Raw genomic sequence first — 23,511 nt, forward strand, 5'->3', positions numbered from 1 at the left:
AACTTCAGCCCAGATAGGCAAGCCTAAAACATGTCTAAGGGTAAATAAAAATCAGATGAATCTGTGTGATCCCTTTCAGCAAGTGCAAAGCATTTGGATATTCATTTCTTCACCTGTCTTCAAAATTCCTTAATTTAGTTACACAGTGTTCCCCTGTGGTCTTCGTGCTATTTCTCACCTGCCTGTCTAAGCCCCGTGAAATGTTTAAGACTACCCATAAACAGGTGTGTGTGCGAGCAGGAGAGATTTCAGCCAGGCTAGCTGGCTTGTCTTCTCTGAGTACCTCTCTCAGCAGGGCTTCTGTGGATCAGAGAACCGATGCCCTGTTCCCAACATGCATCCGAACTTAGAAATTGTATTCAGGGCACTCTCAGCTTTACAGGCTCTAGGGAGGCAACAAGGCAGAGGCCCAGGGGAAATCCTGGAGCCAGAATGACGGGGCTGAGTTCACGTTCCAGTTTTGTCACTTATAAAGCTGTGGGCGTTCAGGAGACTTCCTAGTGGAACCTCTTTGTCCCAGGTTAATCATCTGTAAAATGGGGATAATAATCGTGCCTAGTGGTGGGGTTGTTGTCCCATGCATAAAATGCTGGCACGTGGCAAGAGTTCCATAAGCATCAGCTATATATAGCTGTGCAGCACTTCCCAGCCCCCTTGGGCCCTGCTGTATTCGCCCTTCCCGCTCCAGTAAGAGCATCCTGGCTTCTGTCGCTGCGGAGTATAGATGCCCACAGTTGAACAGGAAGATCAGCGCCGTCCTTGTTGGAGACAATCAGAAGTTACAAGGTTCCTGGGGGAGGCTGGCACTTCCTTAGGCTTTCTTCCTGGTGTAACTTAAAATTGAAAAGGCTGCCTGAAGCATCTTGTGATTGGAACAAATATTCTTCATTCATTCACCCCATATTTATTGAGCACATCTTAAAAATAATAGCCAACACTGCCTAAACACTCCTGTGCAAATGCTGTGCTAAATGATTTCCATCTACTCACAACAGCTAATGTTCTTTTCATTTTGCATATGAGGCTCAGAGAGATAAGGGAACATGCCTCAGGCCACACAGTGCATGGCAGCACTAACATTCCACAGAGTGGTCTGTGCTTTCCCTCTCCTCTTCCCTGTCCCCTCTCTTATCTGTGAAATGGGAGGTTGCAAATCCTACCTCCTTTCTTGCTAGCTCATGGAAAAGTCCCTAGGCATCTGTCTACACACTGAAACCAGAAGGGAACAATGCTGGAGTAAGCATTGCTATTTAGCCACACAAAATCCAGGCTTCAGTTTAAACTTTACACACAAAACCTATCTAATCTCTCTGCCACCACATGCAGACAGAAGGTATAAAGAGAGGCTTCCTTGTTTTCAAGCCATACAGATGTAATTGTGATAAAAAAATAAATTGTCTTGGGTGTGCCTGTCATAGGCTTTTTTTTTTTTTTTTAATTTCAAGTAGGTAATTTGGTCTGCTTCAAGCAGAGATCTTCTTTTTTTTCCCAGAGAAATAAAATCCTTTGTTTATTGTAATTAGCAGTTAGTATTTTGTCAACTGAACAGTAACACTGGGCCCAAAGTATAGCTAGTACAATTTACACAGTATTCAAAAAGTCTCTAAAAATATTCACAATGACATTAAGTTAAATCTGTACCCCATCAGTACCCCCCACCAGCACCACTACACACACATACACAGAAAGAACGCAAGGATGCCTTGCTTGGTGATTGAGCTATACAATTCCCACACAAACTCAGTGAAACTCACATAGCTAACACCCCATGCAGTGCTCTGAAAGTTTTATTAATAAAAAATCCATAGAGCAAATCCTGTGGTTGAAAGCATTTTTAGCACAGACGACCAGACAGGCGGCCCGGGGGCCTCTTGAACACAGTGTCAGTCAGGCTTTTAGTCTCCAGCACACTCCGCAGTCTAGCAGGTGCTGTGTGCACCTCGATTCACAGCTACCCCACTCAGCAGGGAAGCTGTTCATTTCCCTGGCTCAAAGAACACAAGAGCTTCCCAGGCCTCTCCTGTTTCCCCAGTGGCCCAGTGAAGCTCTCTGGCCCTGAACTGGGCAGCAATCCCAGCCTGGGTTCAACGGTCTCAGAGCCCACCTCCAACTGGAGGCTCCATCAGGATCACAAATCCCAACCTACTCTAGGGGCAGCACGGCAGGACCAAGGAGCATGCACGCTAGGGGCTGGCACACTTGTGTAGGGGATATGACTCTGTCTTTTGCTAGGTTTGAGATCTCAGGCCTGTTTCTGGTCCTCTCAAAACATATTTTGTCAAATACTAGGTGGTGACAGTAGTAATTACCCCATAGAGCAGTTGTGAGATAAAATACACAAAAATACTTGGTAAACACTCAATTTAATTATTCTTGGTACACTTCCCCTTCGATATATTTCCCCTCCTTTTCCTAATAAAATTTAGAATTAAAATAGGGCCAGGTGCAGTAGCTCACTCCTGTATCCTAGCACTTTGAGAGGCCAAGGCAGGAGGATCACTTGGGCCCAGGAATTCAAGGTTGCAGTGAGCTATAATTGCCACTGCACTGCAGCCTAGGCGACAGATTCTCAAAAAGGTAAAGCCAAGAAAAGAATGAAATCCTACCTACACAGAATTAGAATTCAGCTTGCCTACAGCTAACAATGGAGGGAAAATTTATATGTGGGAAGTGGGCACGTAGACTCTGAGGTTTGCCTTCTTCTTGGAGTCTTAGGGCGACGTCCACTACCAGCATCACTCTTCTCAGGGACTTGTACTTCCTCTTTATACTCTCACCCAGACATGTACTCTCTGGTAGTTCCATGTGACAAAGCAGAGACCCAGTCATAAAATTTTTAGAAAGTTAAAGTAATGGTTAAGGGATCAAAAAAGATAAATAAACAGAAAATAACAAGCAAACAGATCATCTGGTTTACACAATGTAGTTTATCCATTTTTATTTAGTAAGGGGCTAAATGTGCATGGAGATACAAGGGCACATTTAGTCCCTGCCATCCTAGAGGGCCCTCCTGAATCTCCACATCAGGGATGACCAATCCATAGCCTACATGCTGTAGTCTTCCCTAGGCTGCTCATGGCAGACAACACTAATCAACCGCACCACTCTTCCTCATTGAATGAAGACTTAGTCTTAGCACTCCAGCATCAACTACCAATCAAAGGTAAATCGGCTTTATGATCCCTGCTTGAGACCGCTCAAAGTTATTTTCAAAAAGGCCAAAGCTCAAAGAAGACCAGGGAATGCTTTTCCATGCCTGCCTAAGGTCCACAAGTCTTGGTTTCCTGTCTAAAGAATCCCTAGCCTCCAAGGGAATGACCCGCCAGGAACAACTTATGCCACGGCAGCCAACATCTGCCCACAGAGATATCCTTCTCTATTCACCACTCAAAACCACACATTTATGGGAAAGTCAATCAGAGAAAGATCCTTTCAGGAATCTCCTCTTATAGCTTCTACCTTACCCCCAAGTCCAGAATCAACACCAGAGGCTGTTGCAGTACTGGCTGAAGATGGATATCTTCATCATGTTGCCATAAATCTACCCTGCTGTTATCATCCTCACTGGGACAAAGACAAGTTCATGCCACTAACTGGTTATGAGAATTCCTTTGTGCTCCATACTATACCTCCTCAAAGTGCCACCACAGAGGAGGGAAAAAAATTTTTTCCTAAAACTGGGTGAGCACCCATCTAGGAATGTGAAAATTCTGATTCTTGGGGCACAGTTATGTCAAGACCAGGCTGGTACCAGGGAATGTAAGGACTGCTCCCGCCTGTCCTCGAGTTTTCTTCTTGACCCCTTACCCCTTCCTGGGCTTTACTTATGTCATTCATTTTCACACCAACTCTGTGAGGTGTGTATTCATGATGTCCGTTTTACAAATAAGATAACTAAGATTCAGAGAGGTTAAAAATTTCTTCCCAAAGTGGCATTGCTAGTAAACAGTTGAGCAAGGACTTGAAAATGAGACTGTACAGCTTCAAGTCCCAGGCTCTTATACCGTGCTAGCCTTAGTGTCAGATCTTTCAGGGCCATACTCAGATCCAGACTGGCCCAGGACCAGGGCCCTGTTGCCATCATCCTTGGCCTTTGGGAATACAAGAAAAAGTCTGAATTCCAAAGAAGGGCTTCAATAATATTGTTCACATAATAAAGTGTTATGGGGTTGTTCGTGGAAATAGCTGGTGATGACCGAATTCTGGACTTCCTCAATGACTCGAGAGTACCAACTCAATGCCTCTGCAGCCATCAGCATGATACTGAGAGGCAGGCAGATGACAGTCATGGCTTAAGATTATTCCAGACCAAGGATGCTAACCACAACCAGTCCATCAACAAACACTGACAGGTTACCCCTAAAACAAATCAGTTCACCCTCCTTCACTTCCACTGCCACCATCATCATATCTCTCCAGAAACTACAGTAACTCTTAAATTCATGTCCCCCTCATCTTCTCTGTGCCAAACTCATGTCCACACAGCCATCAAATTCCCTCCTTTAAAGCCACCTATGGCTTCTGGTTATTCTTCAGAATAAAATCCAGGAACCTTATGATGGCTTTCAAGTTTCTACCTGATCTGGCCCCTGCCTGCTCTCCTCATATTTATTTACTTCTTTATCTGTTTTGTGTCTGTTTGTCCAAGTAGAAAGTTTATTGTAGGAAAGGATATTTTTTGTCTTGTATACTCCTATAATTGTAATGTCTAGCACAGTGCCTGGTTTATACTAAACCCGTGAAAACATTGGTTGGGTATATAAATTACTGTCATCTGTGATGTGTAGATGAATATAAACGCTTCCCTAAAGCAGTTTCCTAGAGTTGTTGGTTTGAGGATCTAAAGAAGTATAATGGCCTATAAAGCAGAAGACTTGGGTTTCAGTCATTGCATCAGTACTTTAATTAACAGTATGAATCTAGGAAAATCCTCAACCTCAATTTCCCTATCTGTTAATGTTCTTTCCTGTGATGGATGTGATAATTCTACTCACTTAGCAAACTTTATTGAATGCCTACTATCTTCAAGGCACTATACTGGGTGCCAACAAGGCCAAGATGAATAAGACACAGCACTCGTCTAGGAGAAATGCACAGGCTATTTAGGGGTGAGGTGAGAATATGTAAACAAGGAGTAAGTAAAATAATCTTATTGTGTGCTCCAACAGAAAACCAGTGAAAATACAATGCAACACAAAGAAGCAAGTACTCATTACCATTTGATGTTCAGAGTGGAGACCACCCTTGAGCTGGATTTTGATGACAGGTAGAATTTCCCCTGACAGGAGGGTCAGATTACTGCATGGACCACATGCAAAAGGAGGCGGCATCATGTCCAGGAAACAAGAAGTAGTTCCAAAACGTTGGTTATAGAGAGTATAGAGAGGTATAGGTGGCAGGTGAGATTGCACAGGTAGAGCCTGGAGCTTTTATATCAGGCTAAGGAGTTTCCATCTTATCCTATAGGATAAGGATTTTAAGCAGAGGCATAACTTAACTAACTTTGTCTTTTAGAGAGTTTAGTCTGACAGCAGCCTGGAGAGTAGATTAGGAGGAACGTACAATAAAAACAGAGACTAAGGAGGGCAAGCTGTGGTAATAATCCAGGCTAGCAGAGTACCCCAGAGTATCAGAGAGAGAAAAAAGGCAGAAGAGACACCACCATTGAAAGATCAGTTAAGTCTCCACTGCCCAAGAGAGTGGAAATATCCAGGCTTGGGTGATTGGTTGATACCATTTTTCTAAACACAGGGTACAGGAGGAGGAGCCCATTTAGGAAGAAATATACAAAGTTCCTTCTTGAACCTGAGTCTACTTCCAGAAAAATACACAAGGGCAGGATATGGCTAGTGCTCTTGTTGTTTTAGGAGGGCCATAGTAGCTGGGACTCCTTAAGCAAGTGGCCGCCCATTCCTTCATCTTCTCAGCCGTGGTGAAAGCAAGTTATTATTGCTTCTTTCCTCATGGGGGTGTAGTGAGGCTTTGTTTCTCTGTTTAAAGAGCTGTGCCACATTCCGATGAAAGGAACTCTGCTAGGAGTGTAAGGAGACCATGCACAAAGGAACGTTTAAAGGCTGCCTGAAGGGTAAGAGACAGGCTTGCAGGGGGCTCGTTCTGGCTTCATAATTAGATTTAAAAATCCAGAGATGAAACACAAAAGATAAAGACAGCAGAAGATATGGATTAGTTCCCTCTCCAGATGGATTAACATTTGGGTTGTTTTTCCCAGATGTGACTGGCCAGGATTAAAAACCTTCCATGCTTCCCGCAAGGGGACATGCACACGGAGGCAATGAAGACCCGGGGGGTCTCTGAAGAGACAGCTGTCAGCTCATCAGCTCCCCATGGGGACCACACTCTGCGGAGGTGCAGAGGCTGGGACCTCAGGCATGAGATGCAGCCTTTTACAGCCCAAGAAGCCACCACCAGTCCCTCCACCCTCGCAAAGCCCAGGGGAACTGTGCATCAGCCACCAGTGCCCAGAAGCCTGGAAAAACAGAAAGAAGCTTGCTTGGTACTAAGCACCAGATGGCTCCCTTTCAGAAAAGACTTTCTAAGTGTCCACAACAGACTTTCTTCTCAGCTAACCTTTGAGGCAGCTTCTCCGACTGCACCTGGCTTGCACTAATTGTTCCTCCCCACAGGCTCTGTGAAAATGGGTCAGACTTTGTGAACTCCAGAAAAACAACTCTTCTTCCAGGTTACAAATCTCTGAAAGAAACAGCCCCTTCTTCTGCTTGCATGATATGGCTTCTTCACACTCACTCTTTCCCTCCACTCCCCTCTGCCCATTTCGAGCACTTGAGTCTTATCTATCTTTAAATCCCTGACAAATCACACACTTACCCCCAAGCCTTCCCAGATTTCCCAATAGGATTTTCTCTCTCTCTCTCTCTCCTGTTGCATTTTGTTCATTATAACCCTGAGTTGTCTACCTGCATTATAGTTTCTGTGGTTCTAAGTTTCTCTCCCACTGTTGATTTTCAACCCTTTGAGAGTAGAGCTATGTTGAACTCACCCTGGTAGCCTCCAGGGAGTGTTACATTGAAACTGTTCAGTCAATGTTTGTTGAATTCATTAGAATAGGTGAGTAAAAGCAGCAAGTTGTGCTGCTGCAGTGAGAAGAGGCAGGTATCCTCAAAGTGATCTGTTTCTACTAGCTGCCTAGATTTTATAACCCAATGTTATTGCAGAGGGACTTAGGGATGTCTGGCAGGAGCCACGGTTATAGGTCTGAGAGTATCCACTGGCCAGACCTGCCAGCAGTTCACAGGGGCAGAGTTGTGCCCCTAGGAAGAGTTCTGGCTTAGACATGGCTTGGTTGATTCCTGGCTCCCTCCACCAATTTTGAACCCTGGAAATAATAGGCAAATCTCTCACTCTATGATTCTTCATTTCTTCATTTGTCAAATCATGATTCCTACCCTTGCAGATAATTGTAGGAGTAGTGTGAAATCTGTAGTGAGTAGGCGCTTTGCACAGTGCCTGACACCAAATAGGTGTGCAACCAATTCTTTGAATAATTCATTCATTGATGGGAAATATTAACTAAGAGAAGGCACTGCCTGGAGGTGGGGATGCCCAACCTATAAACAAGGCTGGTTTTTGTGGTGCCGGTTAGTGAAAATGGTTAGGTGTCAATGCATCTGTAATCTGAGACATGAGAGCTGAATTCTGACCTAGCTCTCCTGGCACCCCAAGAATATACTAAATAACATTTCTGAGTCTTGATTGTACCAAGTCAAAGCCATGGTCCTCACCATCTCCGCAGGGTTCTTGTGAGTAATAAACCAACACAAGGCTGTCGACTCTCTTATGAAATGCAGATGTATTGCACAGCCCCATGCTCAGCCCCTAGTAAGCAAGCCATGAACAAGAGTTAGTTTCTACTATTATCTTTTTTCCCTCTAGACTCTAAACTCCTTGGAGCCAAGAACCATTTCAGTTTTGCTTCTAATTCTGTCCCCACATCCTTAACTCAGTGCCTGACAGATAGGGGCTCTCAATGAATGAAAAAAGAAATTAACGACCTGTCTGGTGTCTTTAAACTCTGAAGCATGGAGGCTGTGATAATTAGTAATGTTTATTTCATTCTAGTGGCATTCAATGATTGCTAGTCAGACGCAGTGACCAGTTCAAGTCAGAAAGTATTTCAGCTATTGAGTCTGTGATTGCATTGTACCATGAATGAAAATAAATCGACATTTTTCTTTTCTTTCTCAATCTAGTTATTATCTCTGTGCAATAATTGGGGATTAGGAGAAATTCTGTGTTTCTTCTTTTTTAATGTTGACCAACAAACTTGTGATCTTGAATGCATATTAATAATTAGTATTTATTAACTTGATTTATAAGTTTCGGCACATAGCTTTATACTGGAAATTCTGCAAATTATTTTCTTGACCACGGGTGCTGATAGACAGAGGACAACCTGAATCCATGACAGCCATGAGTTTTTTCTTAACTGAAGAACCACACTTCTGACCTTGTCCAAATTCGTGACTCCAGAAGTAAAGAAGAAGAGGGAAGTGACCATTTTTAATGTGTCCAGACTTGTGCAAGGACGTTGCATTTGGGTAGCAGTAATTTGTGCCACCCACCAAATAAATATTTCTGGCTCTTCTGGGCACACTTCACTTCCCTCTTGAGGTTAGGTTTGGCTACATAACTTGCTTTGGACAATGAAATGTGAGAAGAATTGATGCATGTCACTTCTTGGATGAAGTTGGAGTGGAGTTTGTAGAGTCAGCATGTAATTTTGCACACTCACTTGCCCGCTGCCATGGCAATGTGCCACATCATGGCACTTCCTTTAGCCTGGGAACCAGAGTGAGCCTGATGTGAAACAGAGTCCCCAGCCAATTCCCCATGAATATGTGGCATTAGCAAGAAATCTTTCATGGTTTAAGGCACTGTGACAGTCATGTGTTGCTGCAGAATTGCCCAGCCCATTCTAACTGATAAAATATGTTAGTTCTTTAATTTTCACGAAACAAAATATATGAAGTAGATTTTGGGAGACAATCCTTCACTGGTTTCATACATTCTGTATGTCTTGCAAGCATGGCAGTATCACCCTTTGTTCCAATATATCTTCTCAAGGACATGTGGAGAGCGAACAGCCTGAAAAAGGGAAGATAGCATCTTCTGCCAGAGAAAAAGGCAAGCATGCTTACTGCCCATTTTAAATTCCGGACACCTAAGCTTGGGGTCCCTCTTCTTTAACACAGCTCACTCTGTGAACAAGCATACGTCAGAGCCATTTGCAAAGGAAATAGATACAAATATGGTGATGTTCATGTTTTGCCATGCCATGAGTAGTAAATTCCATGTATCTGACCCAAAATACCCATGTCTTCTGCAAGCATCTTTGAAAATGTGTCAGGCCACATTAGCTTGAAAGAAGGTAAAATCTCAGATTTCCCATAGTTCTTGACAGTGGGTAATAACATTACCATGTTACACATGACAAATTGAACCTCAGGGAGAATGAGTTACTCAAGGTCAGCGCACTAATGATTGGCAGATCCCATTTTTCCCATTATTCCACATCGCTTGCCAGTAAAAAAAAAAAAAAAAAACCCATAAAATACCACTAATTCATTCCTATATTCATTAATTAATTCATTTATTTGATTAATGTCTATTAAGTGACTACTTTACATCAATCACTAAGCAAAGGTACTCTTTTCTAGAGTTCCTTAAAAATCAGCATTGAATTCTCCACCATAACTAGTTTTAAGAGTGTCTTAATCTTGGCATATACTGTACCCATTTTTAACTGCCTTTGCCCAGCAAGCAGATGACCTGGATAGTATAGCAATGAGTCAAGTTTCCCACAATTTAACATGAAGGGTACATTTTGCCTATTGATGCAGTGATATGTCTGGGAGCAGAGGCTTAACTCAATCTCCCTGTCCTTTCCTAAGGCCTGAAACAGATGAAGAGGAGCCAGTGCTCAGCAAAACTAAGCTGCAATAGAGGTTTGCATGTCCCTCTACTGCAAAAGCCTCATGGTCTTAGGTCCCAGGAAAAGTGAGCCAAGTCTGATATCCACCCCACCCTTAAGTCATCCTTTTCTAGCAGGACATAGTGAGAAGACTTGGGCTGACAGCCCTGGGTTCAGCTCTTGATTCCAACTCTAATCTACAACTTCAATGATTTGGGTGCAGGTTTTTTAATCTCTCCAGGCTTCCATTTTCTCATCCATAAAAGAGGGAAATAGTACCTAATTTATAAAATGTTTGTGAAGATTAATAAACGAGATCTCATATGTAAAGCACAGTGTCTAGCACATAGTAGGTTTTCAAGAAATAACAACTCACATTATTACCATCATCATTTTGCTTTGACTGGGAAGACAGAACAACACTTTAAACAAAAAGAAAATTAGAGATTAAATGCAGAGCCACTGGCTGAAAGCCAATAGGGGAAGATAAAGTGTTATAATCACCTCCCTTGGGAAAAACAATAAATCCAGGCAGCTGTGCTGCTCCCGCTCTCATGCAACACAAGAGGAGGGCTGCGTCTGAGGACCTCTGTCTCAGAACATGTGAGTGTCCATGTACAAAGCACTCCTTAGGTGATGCCGGTGATACAGAGAGGAAGCAGACACAGCCAAGCCATCCAGGAGTTTATTATCTGCCAAGATTGGGACAAAGGGAGAATTATCCAGCCAAAGAAATCATTCTAATATGGGGCAAACTGAGAAGACAGAAGAATATTCAATAGGTATTCATGAAGAGTAAGCTTTCATTCTAGTGAAGAGGGTTAAGACAGGCCTCACGTAGGAGCGTTTGGGATAGCCACTAATCATTGATGAAACTTCAACACAGACACATGGGTAAAGGGAGGGCAATTAAGCAAGGGGAAAGTAAGAAGGCTGAAAAGGATTGGGTCCACTGGAGAACAGCAAGTAATGCCTTTTGGGTGGAAAATGCAATGGGGTAACCAGGAAACAGGGACTACGCAATGGATGCCCTTGACAGTATGCTTAATCTGGTTATCAGGGAAGAGTGGAGCCTCAGGACTATGTTTAAAGAAGATTAATTTGCCAACTGGATTCAGGACAGGTTAGAGGAAGCAGAGGTTGGCAGCAGAGAAACCAATTAACTAAGTATGCAACATTTGGCTGGGCATGGTGGCTCACGCCTGTCACCCCACCACTTTGGGAGGCTGAGGCAGGTGGATCACTTGAGGTCAAGAGTTCAAGACCAACCTGGCCAACATGGTGAAACCTCATCTATACTGTAAATACAAAAATTAGCCGGGCATGGTGGTGCATGTCTGCAATCCCAGCTACTCAGGAGGCTGAGGCAGGAGAATCACTTGAGCCTGGGAAGAGGAGGTTGCAGTGAGCCAAGATCACACCATTGCACTCCAGCCTGGGCAATATAGTGAGACTCCATCTCAAAAAAAAAAAAAATGCAACATTTGAGGCATAAATTAATTCAGAGGAGCAGCCATGAGACTAGAAAGGATTCCAGGAAAGGTAAAAAGTCTAGATTCAAGGAAGAGAAGATGGAGAAGAAGCTTAACAATACCCAAGCCAGGTAACAAACATTCCCTGTACCAGACACAGAGAGGGCATCAGCAAAGCTTCCCTGTGATGGGGTAGTTGCCCGCACACTGTGACGGGAAGCCAGTTGCCTGGAAAGTACCCTCACCAGGACCAAATTCATTAAGGATTTGAGGGTAAACTTCAGCAGTAACTTTCTAACAAAGAAGGGATATTATCCATCCAACAGCAAACTGAGCGAAGAACCCATGGGCTTGACTGTTTTGAAAGCTTTTAAATACAAGCATGATGGAGGATGCCATGTCACTGATCAGAAGACTTAGGATTAGATTAGCTGAGCTTTAGAGGTCAAGTTCAGGTTTAGGTAGCCTCCAAATTAGCATACACAGGACTTTCTTAGGAGGAGGTCCAAAAGGATCCCCAAACCAGAGATATTTCCAACTGTCCTAGACATAGCCCAGGAGAGGAAGGAAGAGGAAACTGACTCCTGATTGACCAAGAATATTAGGATTTTGACTGCCCTTTTCACAAAAACAGCCCAGTCGGAAACCTTGGCCTGTGCAGCTTTGGGGAATGAGCTTTACAAAGCAAAGCACTGCTCCTTTTTGCAAAGCAACTTAGCAGTGTGGATTAAGATTCTGACAAGTGTTTGTGTTTTGACCCAAAAATTTACTTAATCTCTCCTAAGAACATGATCAAAAATGCAGGCAAAGATTTATATTCTAAAAAGCTTATAAAGTCAAAAAATAAAATAAAATAGGAAAAACTAACTTGCAACAACAGGGAAATGATTAAATAAATTATGATATGTCTATGGAATAATTTGTAGACATTAAAAATCACGTTTACTCAATGAGATAAAACCTAAAGATCTGAGGGCCCTGTACTCATTAGCTACTGCCACAATGAAGTTGCATAATTATCTCTTACCCTCAAAAATCATGAGTTTAAAAAATAAGGGAAGCTGTCCACAAAGAATGCTAAAAGAAAAAAGCAGCCTAGTAAATTATACGTACATTAGGAACTCATAGCCGACTAAAATATACATACTTTAGGTTAGGAACATGTGTCTGTAATTATATCTTCTGTCATTCTGCATATAATGGGAAGAGAAGCAGTCTGTAAGAGGTGGAACTAAGGCAGACTTTATTTCCTTCTTCATATCTGTGTGAGCTCCCCAATTTTTCTGTGATACATATGTATTCACAACTATTTGCTGAAGACTTGGTATTTACCGGGTAAGGTACTAAGAACTTTACATATATATCACCTCCACTTAAACCTAATTGCAACTACAAAATAAGCACAATCATCACACCCATTTTACCACTGAGGAAATAGAGGCTTAGGTTATTTGCTCAAAGTCACCTATCTGGGAAAGGGTAGAAACCAAACTTGAAATCAGACCAAAGGAGCCCCAATTTCTCTATACTTAATTATGACATTCACTCTCCCTGATGATTAGTAAGCATCTATGTGTGGACTGCTTTTAATTCAAAATTGTCCTTTCTTTATAAAGGAGTACAGAGTGTTCCATAGAGAAAAGCACGACCTTCAGGAGCTAGACTATGGTTTTCTGCCAAGTAATTCACCATTTATGCTAATGTCACTCAACACCAAAGACATGAACTTCTTTATGGTGGGAAGAATGTGAATATAAAAGGTCAAAGAAAACTACTTTCCATTGTTAGTAATTAGCTAATTAAGTAAATTATGTTAGGTAGTTAACACTAGAACTAGTAATTAGAGTTTGCAAGTAGAATAAGAACAAATTATGAAAGTGTTTTTTACTTTGAAATAAAATGAAATGAGAAAAATCCACCCATTTTCCCTTCGGGAAGCCTAAGCCTGTTTCTTTGGTAGGCAGAGCAAGGAAGGGGAAGCACGTTGATGCCCACCCAGGCTCCTGATCTAGCCCAGCCTGGCCACCTGTCAGCTGCATGAAGACCTTGGGTAGGTCACTTATCCTCTCTGGGTCTCAATTTCCTTATCTATGGAGCAAAGGGGTGAGTCTAGGTGATGTTTTGGTTCATTTCTAGCTCTGATGATCTCTGCTTTTATGCTTCTGTGACAAAATCAATATACAGGATAAACCTATATCTGAAAAGGCTGGTCGACTATCAGGCACAGGAATCTAGCATTTTGCATGGTCCTTCTCCTATAAAAAGCAGAGTCCCGGTCCTTCTCCCCAACCTGGAAGCCCCAGCTGAGATCCCATGTCTTAGCCAAAGCTTTCTGCAATAGAGCAACAAAAATAGGCATGCAACTAAGGAGAAAAAAGTGGAGTCAGGGAGGGTAGAGAATAAGGTATCCTAGGGATTGCCAGAGTAATTCCCACTCAGGCTTCTCTTTTGGAATGGCAAAGAGCATTGCATTCTGGTTCCTTTTTCCCCACTCTTTACAAGCACGATCTGTGAGACTAAGGGTTCCTCATTCTAGCAATTGCCAAGCTAATTTATAAAGTGAGAAAAAGAAGTTATTTTCTGTGATGTAGCATGATTTCTCCCCGATAATGCAGGCTCTGGGCTGGCAGTGCCTGGCTTGCTTCTCCTCTACACCAATTGATATTCTGCTCACAGCGTTGCACACAGGAGAGTCAAGGCCAAACCCAGAGGATGCACAATAGTAACAGGGCAAGAGCAGGCTGTTTTCTGGGAGACAGATCCTGTTACCCTCTTGGAGATAGCAAGAAGTAGAAAGAGGAGCAGTCCTTCAGCAGTGTTTGAAAGGCAAATACCCGTGCCAAATCACTACAGGATCTACCTGCAGGAACTTCAAGGAATCAAAACATAACTCCGAGCTGCATGATTTCTGGTAAACAAAACACTCCCTGTTCTTTACCCAGCTGTATTCCTCTGTTCAGCAGCCATACAACAATTGCCATTTCGTAAGCCGGGAGCCAGGCCATCCCTACGGAATATATGAAGTTGGATGAGTGGGGCTAAACCTGGATGCTGCCTGTAATGAGTATAAAAACTGAAACGAAATAAAAGGTTGACTGTGGTCATGCTCCCTTGGCCAGAAGAAAGCACATTTTTCTCTTCCATAAGCCTCCTCCTGCTGTGTTTAAAGGTTCTTAAGTACTAGAGCTGGAAGGCAGGATGAGGATAAATTGGAAACTAACATTTATTGACCATCCTATGGGGCAGACACGGTGCTAAAAACTGGAATATATTATATCAGCTAACCCTCACAACTACTACATTTCATAGTAAAGGAAACTGAGACTCAGAGTGTTTAAGAAACTTGACCAAGGTAACACAGCTCATAAATTGTGGAGCTGGGAGGATTTGAACTCAGGTTTGATTGCCTCCAAAACCAGATCTATTTATACTATGTCATACTGTCAGCTCACCCATATGCTGAGTTCCTGCTTTGTGTGTGTGTGTACGTGTGTATGTATATGCATGTGTGTGTGTGTACACATATCTCCAAAGTCCCTCCTCTACAGAGAGGCCAGGATGAGTGATCACCCTTCACTTTGCTGGTGCTGGAAGCAGATGTGACTGTGTCCTCCCCCCTACTTTGAGTACCTCCATCACACAATATCCCTACTGTCTAGGCAGTGGGCAAGAACCCACTGGATGGCTACACTACCACACAGCCACATCTTCAGCATATTGCACTCCCAAAAAGTTTCATTCAGGCCACAGGCCACAAGCAGACTAACCTGTTGTGCGATTTTCCAAAGCCTTGTCCCTGCTGCCAGGCTGATGGCTTTAGTGCTAAGCAGTGACCACAGCCAGCATTGGGGGCCTGAGGAGGAATCAGGGACCCACAGATAACACGTTCCATTTTAATCTGCATTTTTGGTGCAATTTGATGCATTTTAGGCTTGCCTTGGGTTTTTTTTTTTTTTTTTTCCACTTGATTCATGTTTCTACTTGTCACTGAATTGCTATGTGAAGGTAGAAGCATGTGTCTCCTTGCAGCTTCCCCAAAACCAGACCAAAAGCAATGAAGACAGAAACAAGAGACAAAACAAATATCCTTTTTCTATGAGGTACCTATCAATAGGGTGATTATATGATTTATTGTTCAAATTGGAACCCTTCTGAGAGTAAAAGGTGCTCACTATTAATAATTATACCAGGACAACAAGCATGAACAGAGGGAGGCAAGGTCTCACTGTTGCCCAGGCTGGAGTGCAGCGGTGTGATCTTGGCTCACTGCAGCCTTGACCTCTGGGCTCAAGCAATCCTCCCACTTCAGCCTCATGTGTAACTGGGACTACAGGCATACACCACCATGCCAGGCTAATTTTTGTTGTTGTTGTATTCTTTGTAGAGATTTGGTTTTACCATGTTGCCCAATCTGGTCTCCAACCCCTGGACTCAAGCGATCCTCTCGCCTCTGCCTCCCAAAGTGCTGGGATTACAGACATGAACCACTGTACCCGACCTGTTGTTGTTAATACCCATGAAAAACAAGGGGAAATAAAAGAGCTTTTCTTGAAAAGGGGTGGAGAAAAGGGGTGGAGAAAGGGGTGGAGAAATGTAGGAAAAGGTGTCTCTCCAGCCTTTGTGTCTCCTTTTCCTTTCCCTTAAACTGTCCAGATGTTCCTCATCAATACCAAGCTCCACTTTCCTCAAAATCTTTATGCTCCTCATTATTCAAACTTTTCAGGCAAGTTTTAAAAAGCATTCTGAATAAATTCTCTTTGCCAAAGATATTTGCATTTTAACTGTGAACAAATCTCTAAGGCAAAGGAATGGCTCTCAGCAGCCTCGGAATCGGAATTGTACACCAGGTGGGCAGAGGCCGCCTCCGTTCTCTTGTGAGGCCCCTTCATAATAAAAAAAGCACCTCCCCCTTCTTCACTTTGCCAGAGGGCTTAAAAGGAATAACCTGGCACTCACACAGATTGAATCCTTAGGATTAACTGGCTCTCGGCTTTGTGGATACAAGGTTAATGAGAGACAGACGCTGGAGGTGCGTGATGTGCCAAGCCGGCACTCTCACCTATGCAGGAGAGGGCCACAGGACGCACACCTCTGCGATGCCTCAAGGATGTGGGGGGTCCGCTCCAGAATCCCTTATTTCAGTTCGACAAAAATGAAGTTGCTCCCTGTCAGCAATGATGACAGCCATGCAGACCAGAGCTCTGCTGCTGGCCCAATCTGCAGCCGAATGACAGCAGAGCGGCACTGAGAGAGAGCTTCCAGGGTACTTCTTGATTGGGTGCACAGAGTCGGAGTCTACTAATGGCCATTTAAATACCAGTCCCATTAGCTGCTTCGCTATAGAACTACCTACCAGATGTGTAACAACCATAGTTACTGGTCTGTTTGCAGCTGGTTATACCTTCCCTGGGCTCATGCCCTATTTGTTTAAATGGCTGTTTCTTCATCTGCTTAAATGAGAGAACCATGATACAGCCCCAGGACATGTTGTCTCACACACACCCACAAGATGCCCAGTGCAGGAGCAGGAGGGAGAACAGTGTCATGGTCAGATGACTGCAACCATCTGAGTTTTATGAAAAACAACATTTAAAAAGAACAACTATCCTATTGCCTCCGGAGTATTTTATTTTTCTGCTGGGAGAAGAAAAGCTCTCTGAATGTTTTATTCAGCAGGAACTAGAACACTGTTATTACAAACTTTCTTTCCCAAACTAATTCCCTGAGCTTATGCTGCCAGAATTCCTCCTCTCCAGGGCAGTTCTGCCTTCACTCATTGACTTCGCAGATCCTGCTAGAAAATCTGCCACCCAGGCTCCAGCAAGCAACAGATCATCTCAGTGGGGCTGTAAAACTCAGAGTGGTGCAGCCCCACCCAGAATCATTCTGAGAAAACTGATACACTGCGTGGTATCATTTGAAAGAATCAAAACACTACCCTAACTCATCAGGATGCTCTTCAGGTGGAGATGAGGGACTATGGAAGGCCCCAGGGTGGTCCCCCTCTGCACTGTCACCTCCCAAGAACAGTAGCCTGTTGGCCAAATAACCCCATAATTCTTCCTGGGGAAAACTTCAGCCAGTATTTCAGGGATGATGAACAGGGGAAAATAGGGAGTATGGGATATTCCAAATTCTGGAAGCTTCTGGGTGGTTCTGATACAGGAGATAGAAAGAAATTATTTAGGCAGATAGTGAAGATAAAAGAGCCCTTGGCAGAATTTTCCTTTTAACAAGAAAAGCAACCCAAAATCATTTCTTTTCTAACAAAGAGCAGCCTGAAAAGTCGAGCTGTAGACATAGATAAGCAAGCTGGAAGCTTGCACGGGGGAATGCCGGCAGCTGCACCAATAGAAAAGGACTACCTGAGGGCCAGGTATGTTCAACATGGAGGCTCCGTCTTCCTTTTCTTTGTCACCACGTGCACAGTAAAGAAACAGGCAACATGGTGCTGGCCAGGTAGAGAGAACCCATCTGCATATTAAAAGATTAGGCCAGCTTTCCACACCCTATGCAAACGGCACACCTGGTCCAACCAATCTTTCACGCCCTACGTAAATCAGACACTGCCTCCTCACGCTCATCTATAGAATCCACTGCATTTCACTTCAGAAGTAGAAAACCTGCTTGGGACCCCTGTCTCTGCAGGAGAGAGCTTTTCTTTCTTTCACCTATTACATCTCCACTCTTAACCTCACTTCTTGTGTGTCCACATCCTTGATTTCCTCGGTATGAGACAACAAACCTTGGTTGTTGCCCCAGACAACACCACCACTTCAGTTCTACCCAGAAACAGAAGAGATTCTTACCCAGAGACAAAAAAGAATTGAGGGGCCTGAAGCTCTCCTAGGACACTAATGGGTCACCAGAGAGAAATTCGCCATGTGGTGCGACGTGACTCTGATGAAGTCTGGTGTAGGGGCTATAAATTTTAAAGCCCAGCTCTTCTTCAAAAGTTCGTTTGGGGCCAGGTGCAGTGGCTCATACCTACAATCCCAGCATGAGCCACTGTGCCCAGGAGGCCAAGGTGGGGGGATCGCCTGAGGTCAGAAGTTCAAGACCAGCCTGGCCAACATGACAAAACCCAATCTCACCTAAAAATAAAAATAAAAAAATTAGCCAGGTATGGTGGCACATGGCTGCAATCCCAGCTACTCGGGAGGCTAAGGCAGGAGAATTGTTTGAACCTTGGAGGTGGAAGTTGCCATGAGCTGAGGTCACACCACTGCACTTCAGCCTAGGTGACAGAGCAAGAATCCATCTCAAAAAAAAAAAAAGTTTGTTTGAAAAGTTCACTTTTGGAGGAGAAAGTCTCCCCTATTATGGTGGTATCAAGCTAAGCTACCACTGGAGTATGAGCATTATAAAATAAAATAGTGACAAATGACCAGGGGATACAGTAGGTGCAAAAAGAGCAATCACCAAGCAGCAGCAATGATGAAAACAGGGGTTACTGAATGAAGTTGTTGTGCCAGGTATTGTCTATTGGCACTGGCATCAATTTTCAACCTTTCCTCTCATTTTCACTGTGTCACAGGGGAAGAAGATTAAAACTACATTTCCCAGGCTCCTCTGTAGATACAGTTCAGGGTGATTTTAGATTCAGTCCGTGAGATCCACTTACATTCGATTTGAAAGGCGGAAGGCTTACTGTGGAAGGGAGTGGGGTGGATAGGTGAGCACCAGCAGAGATGAGTGCTTGTGGCAGATAGAGTCCATAGTCCATCATCTGGTCCAGTGTGGGGGATGTGGGGATGACACACCAATAGTAGCAGCAGATGCAGTTTCTTGATTTCTAGGTTGTAGGTAGTGGAGTGACCTCAAAACCAATTCTTAAATTGCAGCCCCTAGTTGCCCTGCACCTTCAGCCTTTCCAATGATTTTGTAAGCACTGGGTTCTCTGTATTAAATCCTTTTCTTCTTGCAATACCTACAGTGGTAAGGCAGACTGGCTGGCTGTTCACCAACCTATTTTCTTTTCTCCTGTGTACCCATCAACTATATGTTTGCCAGCCTTCCTTACAGCTAGGCATGACCCTATGCTAATGGATTGTGAACAGAAATGAACTTTTAGGTCAAACCTAAACCAACCTCTCACATAGGCTTCTTCACCATTCTTTTCCTTTCTAGCTGTTTGATGCAAATGAGCACAGTGACCTTGGAAGCTACATGTGGAGATGGTGATAACACGAGATGGAACTAGCCTGGGTCCCTGACTCACTGCTTGGAAGAGAATCATCTTGGAAGAGAAGCTCTCTCCCATTGTGGCAGCACCAGACAAAACCACAACTGGGGGATGAGGGGGGAAAAGGGTGTTGGGATGAGAGAGATGCTAAAAGAAGCAATGACCAAGGACAAAATGATGAGAGCAGTGGTCACTGAAGTGAGGGAGAAAAAAAAAACCCACCTATGCCAAGTCACTGAGACCATGAGATTTATCTAATAGAGCAGTTAGCAGCTCCAGTTAAAAGATGTTGTTTCTGTTCTTACACTGAACCCTGACAACAGCCACCAAGGTGAAAGAGAAAATCACAGGCAATATTGATATAAAAATATTGTTGGTCACAACCAAAAAGAACACATGAGTTGGCAGAATCTAAAAAGAGAAGAGATTTGGTTAACTATGTGAGGCAACTGATATGTTAATTCACTTAATGATGGCAATTATTTAACAATGAATACATATATCAAAGCATCATGTTGTATACCTTGAATATATACAATTTTTGTTTGTCAATTTTACCTCAATAAAGCTGGGGGAAAAAAAGAAGACTTGAGAAAGTTGAAGTTACTATAAATTTGATGGATGGAGGTAGAGAAATCAAATTCCTTTGATGGTATATAAACCCTGGGCCCTATTCATTCTTTCATACCCATCCTCTGCCACCCTCCACATACACTGAGCTCTAGAAAAAGCCCTTGGAAGTCCTCGTACATACCATAGGTCTTTCCTTAATAGTCCTCGGAGCAGCCGAGGTCTGAGAAACCCTTCTACAGCAGAACTTTTGGCTCCAAGAGGTTCAGGGTGCCACCCAAGAAATCTCCCCTTTGGACAGACTGAAGGCCATCTTTCCCTACTGGACCTTGATTCCAAGGGCTATTCCCCCTGAATAAGTTCCAGGAACATATGCAGATCTCAGAGACAAGTGGGCGCATCCCGAGCTACAGATGTGGGGCCTGGCAACTGAACTGACAGCTCAAATAGCATCTCTTACCCACGAGCCAGGCCAGCTGGTCTGTTCCACTGACTAAAAGCATGCCTTAGAAATGTGCCTGCCTTTTATTTTCTGATGTGTCACAATTTACTCTTTTGTTGTTCCGGAACATTCTGGAGCACAGGAGGCTAATCACCCTCCCATAGCATGACATCTGTTTGAGATGACTGAAGGCTCAGGCACAGAACCTCCCAATGTCATCCTGAAGGCAGCCCACACAGTCACAGGACAGAGGATGAAGCTCTCCCGTTCAGTGGTTCATGAACAAGAAGGGGAGAAAAACAGACCCTTTAGATTGGCAATATAAATAAACCTTAAGAGGTAAATATATTTTACTAAAAGTGGAGTACAAAGTAAGTACCCATGCATGTTCTGAAAAGGCCAATACCCGTGTGGACTACAGCAAAGCGAGTAGAAAAACATATGCATTTATTTGAGTCTTATCCATAGTGGCTTCGTGACAGCCGGTCTTCGTTTAGGTTGTCAGTGGCCCAAAAGAAATGGGAAACAGGCTTCGTTTCTGCTGCTCACATTGGTCAATCTTTTGGAGTCAAAGCATAGAAAATATCAGCTCTGAGGATCAATCTTGGAGTTGAGGACCAAGAGAGGACATTCTAGCCTTTGGAACTCTTTCATGCCAAAATGGCCCCCGCTTCAAAAAGTCACTAGTTGCCACAGCCATTCTAAGGGGAAATGTAAACTTGAATCCCAGTTAGCTTTATATCTTGTCAACCCAATGCCTATTCTGAACCTAAAATTCAAAATGAAAAACAGAGATTAAAAACTCATCATAAAGGGCAGAACATGGGCCAAGGACTTTCCTAGACATTTTGTATACTTAATATCATTTAATTTGCCCAACAGGCCTGTGAGGTAGGTGGTTTTATTCCGTCTTTTTTTTTTTTTTTTTTTTTTTTTTGAGACGGAGTCTCACTCGGTTGCCCAGGCTGGAGTGCAGTGGCGTGATCTCGGCTCACTGCAAGCTCCACCTCCTGGGTCCACACCATTCTCCTGCCTCAGCCTCCCGAGTAGCTGGGACTACAGGCGCCCACCACCACATCCAGCTAATTTTTTGTATTTTTAGTACAGACGGGGTTTCACCATGTTAGCCAGGATGGTCTTGATCTCATGACCTCATGATCTGCCTGCCTCGGTCTCCCAAAGTGCTGGGATTACAGGTGTGAGCCACTGCGCCCGGCCCCAGTTTTATTCCATCTTACAGAAAAAGACACTGAGTCTCACAAAAGTTAAGGCACCTTCCCAAACCCATACCACATGCAAGTAGTAGGACCAAGAGTCAAATCCGTTTTGCATGACTCTGAATCCTGTGCTCATAACCACTCTATGCAATGTTAATTAATATCTTGTCTCACCTGGGTAGGGATGCTTGTGGTACAGGAGTGAAGACTGGAGAACAAACCTTCAACAAGCCTGGTAACAAGAAAACCTCATGCTTTGGGAGCGCTGCCTGGTAAGTTTGATTGGTGCACAGATTTAGACCCCTCCCATGGCCCTACAGGCCACTTGGGAACACTTATAAAGGCAGTAGGTCACCACAGCTCTCCATAATCCCCTACCCAACCCCAGGAAAGATAATAAACAATGCAGGGAACCCCAAGAGCACTGGTAATGCCCAGTTCCCTCTGGGGTAATTTGAACCGACTGATTCCCTTGTTGAAGAAGGCAGATTCAAAAGCCTATTCACTATATAATTCCCTGTCTATGACTTTGGGGAAAAAGCAAACCGTAGGTATGGGAAACGGATCAGTGGTGGCCGGAGGCTGGAGTGTGGGGGTAGGAGATGACTATAAAAAAAAACACACAAGAGAACATTTCACGGAGGATGAAAGTGTTTTATTTCCTAATTGTGGTAGCCTTTACACGACTCTACACTTGTCAAAACTCATTGAATTGCGCACTTAAAACTGGCAAGTTTTATCACATATGAATTATATCTTATGTAATTTATGTTTATAATATATATATATGCAAATTTCAAACAGGCGGTAGCTGATGAATCTGGAGCTAAAATTTCCATTGTGTAACTGCACTGCAGTAAACCCAGGAGTCTGAATCCCTGAGTCCTTCAACCTTCCCAGCAGGGAGATTTCCTGCAGGCAGTCACTGCAGGCTGATACACCATGTCCAGTGGGAAAGAGGCTGGGAAGTGAATTTTTTCGGGCAAATGCTTCTGTAGCAGTTCAAATGAGAAGCTGATTGCTAGGGTTACCTTAGCTTCCTGTCTCCTTTCCTGAATTTTCAGAGGTCATACTGTATACTTGGTACAAAACATTCATCTGGGAAACTGCCTAGAGCCAGATTAAATATAACATCCTGGTTTTTAACTTGTATCTCACATGACATACATGTCTTTATCTTCATATCTTGTTGCATTTTGAAGGCTATACCTGTCTCTACACTCAGCCCTGAAGAGATAGGGAAAAATCTTACTAAAATACTAAATATTATAGCTGCCATCTGTCTCAAAAAGCTTGGCAAGCATCCAAAATGAGCATTTCAGTAAGACTAACTACATCAGCCCAGTGTGTCCTTCCAGCTGTAGGTCACCTGTCTTCTTACACATTCTCTTTGGTAAAGGTACCTCTCCTCCTGGTACAGCCAGTTAGTCCTTTTGCTTTCTGCCCAAGTCCTCCTGTCTGGGGAAGATCCAGAGGCTTCTGATCCATGTTAATAGCTCAATTGGAAAAGGAACATAAGCCACATAAATGTAGTCTAGCATTGGAAATAATCAGATCAGTCATGCAAATTAATAAGTACATAGGGTCATATCCCAAAAGATAGTAGGGCAGTCTTGTACAATAAAAGCTGCCAGAAAGAGTGGCTTTTAAAGGGAAAGAAAAACTAAAGAGCCAGG

The sequence above is a fragment of the Rhinopithecus roxellana genome, chromosome 18 (assembly GCF_007565055.1).
Source record: "Rhinopithecus roxellana isolate Shanxi Qingling chromosome 18, ASM756505v1, whole genome shotgun sequence".
Lineage (NCBI taxonomy): Eukaryota > Metazoa > Chordata > Mammalia > Primates > Cercopithecidae > Rhinopithecus > Rhinopithecus roxellana.